Source organism: Schistocerca americana, chromosome 8, assembly GCF_021461395.2.
Source record: "Schistocerca americana isolate TAMUIC-IGC-003095 chromosome 8, iqSchAmer2.1, whole genome shotgun sequence".
In the NCBI taxonomy this organism is placed as follows: domain Eukaryota; kingdom Metazoa; phylum Arthropoda; class Insecta; order Orthoptera; family Acrididae; genus Schistocerca; species Schistocerca americana.
Window position 1 is genome coordinate 454,335,858 of NC_060126.1, and position 13,469 is coordinate 454,349,326.

General features: G+C 42.6%; 1 protein-coding gene across 1 annotated transcript in view; it reads right to left on the bottom strand.

Annotated features, from left to right (window-relative positions):
- Positions 1-13,469, bottom strand: part of LOC124545917 — a 123,025-nt gene that overhangs the window by 11,361 nt on the left and 98,195 nt on the right. The window lies entirely within an intron of this gene.

A 13,469-nucleotide genomic window follows, 5' to 3' on the forward strand; every position in this document is an offset into this window, starting at 1 on the left:
TTTCTCTTTCAGAGCAAGAATATTTAATAGCTGTTTTAGTTTGATGAGTATGCGACTCTTTGCTTGTACTGCATTCGGAGATCTTACACACTTGCACTGACAAGTTAAAGAAATTAGTTGCACGTCTTGGAATTAGATGGAAAGGTTTTTAGCTGTAGCTGACTCAGTAATGTTGTGTTAATCTTGCACAACAAAGCCCTTGTTTCCTTACGTCGTTTCCATGAAATTTCAAAATCTGCGCCACAGCTCAAAAAGCCGTGTCTACTCACTAAATTAAGTAAAAACTTCTATGTTCAAATTCTTCCAAGCTAAATGGAAGAGAGATAATTGTGAAAAATCCGCCTCGACTGCACAAACTACCTGGTGTTTACCTAGGTTTCAGTGTGGGTAACCACGTCTTCTTCAGAACAAATATGAAACAGCTTGCCTAAATAGGCACAGTCAAAGGCTAAAATGGACACCTACAGCGGCAAGACCCCATAAAAAATTTTACGAATACACGGTACACATGTACAAAGTCAATAATGTTACTTATCTCAACCCTGTGTGTGCTGCCTCGCCCCAGCCAACGTACAATGGTCACAGAGCTTGTAACCATCGTACGTTGGCTGGGGCGAGGCAGCACACACAGGGTTGAGATAAGTAATGTTACTGACTTGGTACATATGTACCGTGTATTTGTAGAAAATTTTATGTGGTCTTGCCGCTGTAGGTGTCCATTTTAGCCTTTGACTATGCCTATTTAGGCAAGATGTTTTATATTTGTTCTGAAGAAGACGTGGTTACCCACGCTGAAACCTAGGTAGTTTGTGCAATCGAGGCGGATTTTTCATAATTATTTCGATACTTACGATTGCTGACGCGATGCAATGCTGAAAGTTCTTAAATGGAAGAGACTTTGGTCCATGGCACTTGGAACTTCAGAGGCAAACGTGCTTGACGCAAAGACCATGTGTCGTCTAGTAATGAATGTTTGAAACATTTTTCGACGATTTGACACTTGTAAATAGTCTAGGGACACGCTCTGAATACGTACTCTGTAAAAAAAAGGGCACTTACAATATTTGACGTTTCCAACCTTCACATGTTCTCCAAGTCACATAACAAGACAGGTCTGTCACAATTATACGACGTAAATCATTAGATCTTTGAGACCTATCTTTGTCGTAATGACCACAATAACAACAAAAAAGTTCTACATCGAGCGCTGTTAAGCGATAAAAAGGAATTAACGCAGCCGGAGGTAAGCAGGGACTGCTGATCTAATACGAGTAACACGGACAAGTGCGCCTGCGGCCGGCGAGGCCGCTTCCCGGCGCAACAGTCCGTCCCCACAGGCCACGATAATCATAATTTGCATTCCGCAAATCTGGTAAAAGAGTCCTGCGAGGTGCCACAAATCACGGCGTTACCGAGCGTCTCTGGAGAGGAATCGTAAAGCTAATCCGTGACGGCTCGGCCGCGCGCATATTTTTATATATTTTTGTTTGCTTTTGCCGCTGCCCGGCGCGGCGTCCCAGGGCGCAACTTCCGCACGGGAGGGCCTCGCCGCGTGGAGCGTCCTGGCGCTGTAAATCAGACGCGCAGCCAGCAGGGCCAGCGCCGGCGCTTTTTTTCGGGGCGCCACCTTGGGACGGCGCGCGTAATTGCGACATAGAGCAGTTCGCAGGTCGCTTAACGATGATTAACGGCGGCGCCGGCGGATCGCCACTCCTGGGTTGGCCACTTAGTGCCGCAGGCGATACCAGACCGCCAGCGCGCACAGTGGTCAGAGCGCTGCCGAGAAAAGTATACCCTCTGTTGATGGTCCTCCACGTTTGCACGTCTTTGAAACTTGCTGTTCCCGGTCGCCATCTGCAGCACTCTCCTTCAGCAGTGGAGGAAAAGGGTCGCCTCGTGGCGAGCGGGGAAATAGTAAAGCGATCGAAAAATATCACTGAAGGATGACCAAAGTGATGGGTTTGTGGAGCCGCGATTTCTGGAACACCACCACTGAAGCCCTACGTGTTAATAATGGAAGAGCTACCTGGACGATTCTATTTTTCTTTTTTCCGTGTATTTGTGGTAGATAGCGTCAAGATCACCTAAAACAAAGTAATGGTATACACTCACAACGAAAGTTACAGAAACTTGAATTCGATTACTGTTGTAATAGTCACAGTAAGTCGATCGAACCGCGCCGCGACTTGCGTTGATGCCGTTTGTTGGTTTTCGCCCACTCTTGGAGTCCAGAAGATATCGTTTAGTTGCCATGGTTGCGGTTGTTTGTCTTCTTCTCGTGTTGACAAACACAAACACCCATGCCCGAGGGAGGAGTCGAATCTCCGCCGGGATCAGCGGCACTGTCCATGACTGCAGCGCCTCAGACCTCTCGGGCAATCCCGTGCGGCTAACAAACTCCACTGTTAGACATTACAAGAGAGGCGGTGTGCGCCACGAAGAGTTGACTATTCAAATTTCCAGAGAGCACTTTCCAGGAAGAGTCGGACAACATATTACTTCCTCCCACATACATGACCACGACGAGAAAATTTGAGAAATTAGAGCCAATACATAGGCTTACTGACAATCATTCATCCTACGCGCCTTTCGGTACTGGAACAGAGAAAGGGGGATCGGTTAGCAGTACTAGAAGTACCCCCCGCCATATACCGTTAGGGACTTGCAGTGTACGTTGTAGATGTAGATGCAGCTCTCCACCCTGGTCTGTTATAAACAAGTCTTGTCATCTCAGAATAACTACTGCAACATACGTCCATTTGAACCAACCTACCGTTTAGACCACTTAGTCTCCCTCTACCATTGTTATCCCATCACATGTCCGTCCATTATCAATCTGACTATACCTTGACCCCTCAGGATGTGTTTCATCAACCGATCCCTCTTTTAGCAAAGTTGCCATAAGTATGTTCTTCCCCAAATTGGTTCAGTACCTTCATGCTATATTAGCTACTAGATCTGCCTGTGTAATCTTCAATACACTTCTGTGATGCCACATTTTACTTCAGAGGTTTCTATTCTCTTTTTCTCTGCACTGCTTATTGTTCACGTTTATCTTCCGTACAATGCTACACTCCAGACAAATATCTTCAGAAAAAACTTCCTAATGTTTAAATTTATATTAGATGTGCATAAACTCCTCTTTTTGGGAAATGTTTTTCTTTCTACAGCCAGTTTGCCTTCTACATCCTTTATTTCTGACAACCAGAAATTGTTTAGTTGCGCGGATAGCAAAAACCGTCTTGTGATCGTGTAATCTAATTCCCTCAGCATCGCCCGATTTGACAGTTTGACAATATTCCATTTTCCTTGTTTTACTTTTCTTATTTTTCATTTTACATTTTTTTTCAAGACACTATCCATTACGTTGATATTATGCTCTTCGAATCTTTGCTGTCTCTGAAAGAATACCACTACTGAGTTGATTGTAAGAGGAAGTTACACTGAAAAGGGATCGCTATGGCTCGATTATAAATACGCTAAGCTTCATTTGTCTGCATCTATATCTATGTGACTATTCTGGAGTTCACACTTGAGTGCCTGGCAGAGGGTTCGTCAGACATCTTTCACTCTATTTCTTTACCGTTCCGCTATCGAACATCGCGCGGGAAAAACGAACACTTAGATTTTTCCGTGTGAGTTCTGATTTCTCTCGTTTTATTACAATGATCACTTCTGCCTGGTGTCAACAAAAGATGTTCGCATTCGGAGGAGAAAGCTGGTGAATGAAATTTCGTCACAAGATCTCGCCGCAGCGAAAAATGCCTTTGTTTTAATGCTTGCCACTCCAATTCGCAAATCATGTCCATGACACTCTTTCCTCTGTTTCGCGGTAATAGAAAAGGAGATGTCAGTGTTTGAACTTTTTCGCTATCCTCCGTCAGTCTCACGTGGTAGGGATCGCATGTCCCGCAACAGTACACTAGCAGAGGACGGACTGTCTCTTTAATAGATCTGTTGCATCTTGTAGGCGTTCCACAAATACAATGCAATCTTAGGTTCGCCTTTCCCACAACATTATCTGTGGGTTGATTCCAATATAAATTGTTTGTAATTGTTATTTGTAGACATTTAGTTGAATTGACAGCCTTTAGATATTTGTGATTTAATATACAACAATACTCATATTGATGACTTTTCATTATTTAGGGTCAACGGCTATTTTTCGCACCATACAGATATCTTGTCAAACTCATTTTGCAACTGGTTTTGACCTTCTTCTGACCTCACTGCACGGAAAATGACAGCACCACCTGCAAATATTGTAAGATGGCTCCTCAGATTGTCTCATAAGTCGTTTATATAGATTAGATGGTTCAAGTGGCTCTAAGCACTAAGGGACTTAACATCTGAGGTCATCAATCCCCTAGACTTAGAACTACTTAAACCTAACTAACCTAAGGACATCACACACAACCATGCCCGAGGCTGGATTCTAACCTGCGACCGTAGCAGCAGCGCGGTTCCCGACTGAAGCGCCTAGAACCGATGGGCCACAACGGCCGGCTATAGATTAGAAATAGCAGAGGACCTACAACACTTCTTTCGGGAATGACACATATCACTTCTCTTTTCTTCAACGGCCTTCCGTCATTTAACACGAGTGTAACCTTTCTGTCAGGAAATCATTAACCCAGTAGCACAAACGGGACGATACTCCAAAGGCGCGCAATTTGATGAGAAGGCGCTTGTGACGAACGGGTATAAAATCCGTTTGAAAATGCGGAAGTATGGATTCAACTTGAGATCTCCCGTCGGTAGGACTCATTAATTCGTGAGAATAATGAGCTAGTTGTGTTTCACAGGAACGATACTTTCTGTATTCGTGCTGACAGTGTGGCAACAAGTTGTTTTCTTCTAGGTAATTCGGTTTGTTTGAACGCCGTGTATGTTCCAGAACCCTACTGCAAATCGACGTTAGCAATATGTTTCTGTAATTCAGCAGATTACTTCTGTTTCCTTTCTTGAGTATTGGTGTGACCTGTGCAAATTTCTAGTCTATAGGTAGGGATCTGTCATCGACCAACGGGTATATACGGTAGTTAAGTCAGAAGCTGTACTCTGGAAGGATACTTTGAAAGCAATGTAACTGGTACAGTATCTGGACCAGACGATTATTAAGCGATCGAAACTGGTTTGTTGCACCGAGTATATCTACTTCTAATTCACTAAAATTGGCAGCAGTTCTGGATTCGAACTGTGTAATTTTCGAGTATAATTTCGCCTGAGTGGAATGTCCTCAGGTTACCCGCGTGAAGTACCACGTGAAGTACGCTACATCATGCGTCCTACCATTGCAACATCTCACCAGCGAGTGCTGAAAGCTTGCCCTGTGCAGTTCTCGTTGCTTGGCGGACGGAAGTTCCGTGACGTCAGGTCCCAGTAACAGAGCACATGCAAAACGGGCTCCGTGAAGATGTCGGTCCACGCCGTGGCAGTCCTTCTCAGCGGACTGAGGGATGACAGAGGTCTATTTGGAATTCAGATTTTCTCGGTGTATTTCTTTGACGAAATCGTCTCAGCTTATCAGCTGAATCGTGACGTAATGTTGTCGTACTGTTTCGATGAGTTTCATCGTTGTTATTTTCGGGCGATCATCGCGTTAAAATGACGTTACGACACTAGTCTAAACATTGCGACAACACGACGCCTCGGCTCGCCTGACTGCCAGAGAAGATTTCATCAGAGATATACTTATATCGAACAATTTTCCTTACGCTACCCAACATAGTATTTATTAATAACGTGTTTACTGTTTTGCTTACAGCTTTTGCTATTTATATAAATCTTCGGAATCCTTATCGAAAATAGGATATACAGAGGGGTCCAAAAAAATGTATCCACTGTTTAAAAGTCCATAACTTGCAAACTGATTGACAGAGTTGTCTCATTTTTGGTGAAAGTGTAGCTTAAAGTCCAACTTAATGCTGTCACTATAGTTGTTCGAAATGGTCACCATTAACATCCACACACAAACGACGCCGCCGAACTGCAGCACGAACTACTGACTGCAACGTGTTCATTTGGATATTTGCACATGAATGTACGATGGATTCTCGAATTTCATCCAATGTGCGTGACTTTTGTCGATAAACGACGTCCTTTAGTGTTCCCCACAGGTAAAAGTCCAGAGGAGTTAGGCCTGGGGAACGTGGTGGATACTCCAGAGCGCCTCTACAGTTTATCCTTCTTCCTGGTAGATTTTCGTCGTGATACGCCCTAAAACGATTTTGGTAGTGGGCAGGGGCACCATCTTGTTGAAAGTGAACTCTTCCGTCTCCATACAAGGCAGGTAAAATGGATGTCTGAAGCTTCTGAAGGTACGCCTCACCGGTAACTGTACCAGGAAGATGGATAGGCCGTAGAGGTGCTGTGCAGTATCCACCACGTTCCCCAAACCTAACTCCTCTGGACTTTTATCTGTGGGGAACACAAAAGGACGTCGTTTATCGACAAAAACCACGCACATTGGATGAACTTCGAGAATTCATCGTACATCCATGCGCAAATATCCAACTGAACACGTTGCAGTCAGTAGTTCGTGCTGCAGTTCGGCGGTATCGTTTGTGTGAGGACGTTAATGGTGACCATTTCGAACACCTATAGTGATATATTTAAGTTCGACCTTAAGCTACAGTTTGACCAAAAATGAGACAACTCCGTCAATTAGTTTGCAAGTTATGGACTTTTAAGCAGTGGATACACTTTTTTTGAACCCCTCTGTATACACGAATGAGAGAGGGCGGTAAAATATCGATAGCCGTCAGAATGACAGTGCGTCTGTGCGTGTGGGGATATGATTGTTGTTTGTTTTGTTTTATGGCATATAAACTAGAGTCATACGAGCCCATGTCAGAACTGCAGAACACGAAGACAAAGAAAGGAACTAAAAACGGCTACATGTGAGTCCCAATCGACGGAAGAGAATGTAGCTAAACACAGGGACATGGAGAAATGTCTATAAAATACGCAATAGAGAAACAGAGATCCGGAACTAAGAATTAAATGTCCTCCGCCATATCGCTACAACGGATAAAAAATAAAACGCAGTTGACAGCCGCTAAAAGGGCCGATGACGTAGATGGCAAACACAAACGAGAACGTAAGCGGTTAAAAAAAGGACATTCCGGCAGGAAATGGCGGATCGTCAAGTGCTGAGCCCAATGGATACAAAGTGCTGGGGAAGCACCGCTTAACAAGTGGCGATGGCTAAAAAGACAGTGCCCCATACATGACGGTTGTTACTAGACTTAGCTGCTGTGACACAGGTTAAGACGCAAACGAGTGACTTCCGTATCGCAGATTAAAATGATTCTGCATGTACAAAAGAAGAGACAATAGTAGTTTTTTCATGATGTGGAAATGTATTTTGTAACTTCGACCGTAAGCAGACAATGATAGTGCTTGCTGGTAGCCAGTATGTGCCCAGTGTAAGCAGAAATACATGCATTGAAATTGCCAAATTAGTTATACTCACATCAAGAGGATAGGAATGGTGTATATGAACATGTACGGTCATATTTCACCGTCCGCAAACAACGTTAGAAGGCAACGTTCAGAACGCATAGCTAAGAACCTTTAAAAATATAGAAATGTTAGAAATCTCTCCCTCAGCAAAATTTGCGAAACGTTTCGTTTTCTTTTTTGAATATAGTTCTGTTTCAAATGATTTACCGAAACAGTATTTAACAATAAATGTGCTTTAACAGTAACTATGTTAACTTAGTTCTTATTTCAAAAGCTAATAATTCAAAGTTATTGCTAACCTTGTACCTACAATGATATGTTTTGCCGTTTTAGCATTTGATATGATGTGGATGAATGAATGGCACGTATTTTCGGTTTACTGAGAGCTACATACAATTACTGACTTCCGGTTTTTGCTTTTTGATGTCATGAATCATCTTGCTTCTCTTGGGCAATGTAGTCATTTTTAATAGTAATGTTTACGTATCTTTGGTTTGGATTCCATGTAATACGTGTGAGGTGTTCCTTCTGCCATTAGCAGTCTATACTTAGATCAGCCAGGCCACAGGAGATTACTTCGCTTTGATGGAAAGTTCAGGCAGCATATATTGTTTGAATGCGACAGACATTAAAGAAAACTTGTGTTTACACTTTGTTATGATCAATTTATTGTGGGTGGGTACCACAGCCTTGATAAATGTGAAGAAAGAAGTCGTTCCACCAGCCTTTATTTTAAAATTGTTTTACTTACCGCTTCTGGCCTCGAGTGTGGTTCATTTTCAAGTGGATTGTGACAGATGTAGACATAAAAAGTTCGTCGAACACGAAGCACGTGTTAGGCGTAATTCTGCATAGCAAGGCGTTCAAAATGGCGTGTAGGCGGGCACACTAGTATACATGCGTCGATACCATAAACAATTTTGTGTGGATGTGATTTGTAGCGATGCGTCTCGAGATCATGCATTTCGACAACAGTTCCAATGCACAATTGCACGTAACATGCGATATGTGTTATTGACGAGGCTGATGTGTATACACTTTGTTAAGATGTACTTCAGAATTAGCCATGCTCGAAACTAGTAGTGCTTAATAAAATACGATTATAAAATACAAACCAAACTAGATCAAAGTTTAGTAAGTCCATTCCACACAGTCTTTCAGTGCCTGGATTTTACAGGAAGTATCGATCATCGTAGGATATCCCCGTATCATTAAACAGAGCAAGATTGCTTTACATTGCGTGAACCTGCTCGTATATATGAACCTGCAACGTATGGTTCTTGAAGCTTTCCCAAAGTATAGAGAATCCCTGAATCTTTTGGGCGTGCATCGCGGACAGCAATAAACGAGTATTTCGGCTGTTAACCTTAAGGCCAATTTCGAGGTTAGTCGATGAATAAGTTCAGAGAGCCCAAACGTATCTCTTTACACGCTTGAGTTCTGAAACCACGTGATTCAAAGGTATACTGTGGAGTAAAATATGCGTGCGTCTAATAGATCCACAGTGCTTACAAATAAGGTGGCTGGCTACTAAAATGCAAGGCAGGCGCTCGAATGTCCAGCAGCGAAGAATCACAGAAAAAATTCCTTAATCATTGGATGGACAGTATCTCGACTGTACCGTAAACGATGGAATGGTGAGCAGAAATACGATGATGAGCCACAGTAGATTTATTGGTTTGTAGAAGGTGGGTGGGTGCCTCTGGTATTCGATGAGTCATTCTTGCAAAGTTTGTGTGGTTTGTTCCACGCAGCTTTTATCACACTGACAAGGAATTTGATAAATATCTGACTTTTGTAACAGCAGATCAGCTTTCAGTATACTTGTCGTCTTGACCGGCTGATCTAAGATCGCATGTACTTCAAGATTCTTCACTTTTCTGGCAAGTTTTGATGATACGTTTCGCACCTAAGGAGCAAATTCCGAAGACTTTACAGTTGTTTCCTACTCCATTGGTTGGTCTGCGGTATCCTCTTGCACGGCCCTCTTAATCCGATTTTTTGTCCATCCTGTTTTTTCCTTAAATAACCCGTCGAGATGTGCCAGTGCAGTATCCATCTATTACTGGATGTTACTACGGGACGTGTCCGCACTACGCCTGTATGACGACTTGAACCTTGCTGCAGACAACTTCAGTGTAGTGTCTTAATGTTTGTGGAGAAACGGCAGCCCGTTCTTCCGCAAGTGCCGAAACTAGAGAAGCGACGTTCTAACTCGTCCCAAAGGTGTTCCATTGAGTTCGGCTCAGGTCTCAGGGCAGGCCAGTTCGTTTCAGGAATGTTATTGTCCACAAATAATTACCTAACAGAAGATGCTTAATGACAGAGAGCATTGTGAAGCTGAGACACTCACCGTTTTCGAACTCCACAAAGTATCCAAAGCTGAAAAATGTATTCATAGTCTTCCGAATTTCGCGTTTTCTTAAGCATAAAATCAATCCCATTCGATAACACCACTTCCTCCGTACTTCAGTGTTGGTTCTACACAGTATTATGGCAGATAACGTTCTCCGTACGTTCGCCTTACTCGAACTTCTACACTGGATGACCACATGGTATCACGTGATTCATCACTGCAAATCACTAGTTTCCGGTCATCCACTGTCCAATGACGTCACTCTTTACATCGTATCACGCGTCGCTGCATAGGCTAGAGGCGCTGCTTGACCAGTGTTCCCTTCATATCTAAATCTCCACACTCACTCAGTGTGCTAGTTGAGTTGCTGGTACAACTTTGGAACTCATGAGTGATTCCATTTGCCTATTTCGGGTGATTTTTTACAACCACACTCGGAAATGCTCGAGGTCCCAGTCCATCTTCATCTAGCTGTGGTTGTTTCTTCGCGTTTCCATTTCACACTGACGTCACCAACAATCGACTTAGGCAACATTAGAAAGGTTGTAACGTCTTTGGTAGATTGGTTGCTCAGGTCACATCTGATGACTAGTCCACGTCCGAAGTCATTAAGTTCTTCTGACCGACCTACATCCACATCTACACGATTGCTCTGCAATTCATAATTGAGTGCCTGGCAGTTGTTTAATCGAACCACCTTCACGCTGCTTCTCTACTGCTTCACTCATAAACAGCGCGCGGGAAAAAGGAATACTTAAGTCTTCCCATGCGTACTCTGATTTCTCTTATTTTGCTACGATTATCATTTGTCCCAATGTAGGTGGGCGCCAATAACAAATTTTCGCTCTCTGAGGAGAAAGTTTGCGATTTAAATTTCGTCAAAGGCCAAGTTGCACCGAAAAACGCATTAGTTTTAATGATTTCCACGCGAATTTGTACATCACATCCGTGGCACTCTCGCCCATATTTCATGAAACTACCAAACCAGCTGCCCTTGTTTGAACTTACTCGATATCATTCTGTCTGTTGCGGATCCCACTCCACACATCACTACTCCGTAAAAGGACGGACAAGCGTAGTGTAAGTAGCCTCTTTAGTAGACCGGTTACATTTTCTGCCAACTAATAGCAGTCTTTGGTTTGTTTTCACCACGACATTATCTATGCATTCGTTCTAATTTAAGTTAGTCGTATTTTTAATGCCTATGCATGTAGCTGAATTTTTATTCATGTGGTTTATCGTGTAACCAAAATGTGATTTATCGTCTAACCAAAACTTTTGTACTGTTGCTGCTTCTTTACTGAAAACACAATTCTCCACGCCTCCTGTTATATTGGCGCATCCGTGGCTAGTGGCATCTGGTAGTCAGTTCCACAATACAAACAGGTGTCCTAATACTTTTCATCGGATAGTGTATACATCGATAAGGGGTCGGGGGGGAGGGAGGGGCTACGTTACAAGCAATGATCTGAAAACTCAGTCTCCTTACGACGAACTTGAACATCCTAAAGCGGTAGATAACCATTCATTACTCCCTCCAGTCTTCGAAGTACGTGATATCAGCGTTTCAGCGTACGAACAGGTACGAGGGAGTACCCAAAAAATGTTTTAAAAGCTGTATATTTTCAAATTGTTGAGAAGACAACCTTATCTCCCTCAAAATACTTCCCATTGCGACTAATACATTTGTCCCACCATTCCACTATTCGAAACACATTTTGTAGTCATTACAGAAATCACTGACAGCCCCTCTCTCGTTTTTTCCCCTTCTTCAGTGTTTTGGAATCGGTATCCTTTCATGCCCCTTTTCGTGCGTGGAAATAAGAAAAAGTCGCACGGAGCCAGGTCAGGCGATTAAGGTGCGTGGGACAGCGGAACCATGCCGTTTTCAGCCAAAAACTGCCTGACAGAGATGTCTACGTTTGTAGGTGCGTTGTCGTGGTGGAAGAGCCATTCTCCTGTCTGCTACAGATCGAGTGTTTCATAACGAACACTATTGCGCAATCTTCTTAAAACTTCCAAATAAAAGGTTGATTGACGTTCTGACCTGGGGACAAACCATGAATAACTACCCCCTTGGCATCAAAAAAGCAAGTCAGCACTGTATTGATGTTTAATTTCAACATGTTTTTGGACGGGGTAAAGATGACGTCTTATAACGTCTCTTCTTGTCGGCTAAAACTCGGCAACAGTCGGTAGAGTGTTGAGATCGTTATCAAGTTACGAAAACGACGTTACACAAAATAACAGTGCTGAACCGAAATGTCGACGTGCGTGAGATATTTACTTCTCCAAGAATCGTAATTAATCGTTCGTAATCGATGTTTAACTGATTAATGATTAAATATTAATGATAAAACCAATACAGTCACATCCACAATAAATTCCCTACAAGCTGGTCGTAATTTCAAGTATCTAAGAAATCGTAACAGCGGGCTTGTTATTTGAGTCAAAGATTCTACACAAGCGCCGAGCGCTACAGTCAAATATTATCGCTGCGCGTAATTATTGCTCGGGAGTTTCATGTCAATAATTTGATAGAATTTTAAATCACAAATGCACCACTTGGCACGAGATGGTGTTTTATTGCACAATATCAGTCACTTCCTAACCGAGCCTTGAGCAGAAAACTTTCCCAGGAGTTGGGGGTATTTAAATTATATGCTTCGGACCTATCACTGAAGTTCCATAAACCACTGGCTATTATGAATGAAAATTGTCTATCAGTGTTCGTTGCCTAAATCACTGTCTAAGTAATGTTTAGTTCAATTATCTAGTTAAAAGTTCACTTTATTCTAGTAGGTAAAAGTCCTCTGTTCGAATTCTAATGCCGTGCTATTTGAAGTCAGAAGATGATATTAATGCGTCGTAATAGATCGCAATTAGTCAATCTCAAAAACAATCTAAGCGCGCCTACATGTACGAGCATCCAAATACACGACCTGCTTCGGCTAACTCTCGTAACGTAGTGACAATGCATTGAATTATACTTAGTCATTACGCACGATTCCCAAAGAGTACTCACACGGAGTATTCTTTGGGATCGTTGGTTCTACTTTGCGAATGTTAATTTATGCTAATTTTGCAATTTATTATGATTTTGATTTTAATTTTGCTGAAATTTAATCTTTCTTTCGTAGATTGCTAAATTGTCAAGTCTTAGATTCCTGATTTAATTACTTGTTATTGTCCTAATAATAGTGATAAATGGAACTTCGTTCGCTTATTCACTTTTCTGGGAATTTGGGACTTGGGGGGGGGGGGGGGGGAAATCTTTGGGGTATTGGGAGCTAATTTTTGATTTTTATTTCTCGTCCGAGGAAGTGGCATTACAGTCTTCCATTGCCTTGACTGTTGCTTTGTTTATGGGTCGGAACCATAGCACCATGGCTCATCACCAGTAACGACCTCTGACAAAAAATCTGCAGCGGTTTCAAGCTGTTGTTTCAAAGCACGACGTGTTTCAACTCGACGCTCCTTTTGATTATCAGTCAGGACCCGAGGAACAGACTTGGCAGCAACCCTTTTTATTCCCTAATCTTCCGTTAAAATTCGCTGAAACGAAGTCCAAGATAACCCACAAACCTCTAACAGTTGATCAATTGTTGCTCTACGGTCTGTGTGGACAAGCACTTAAGTTTTTTCA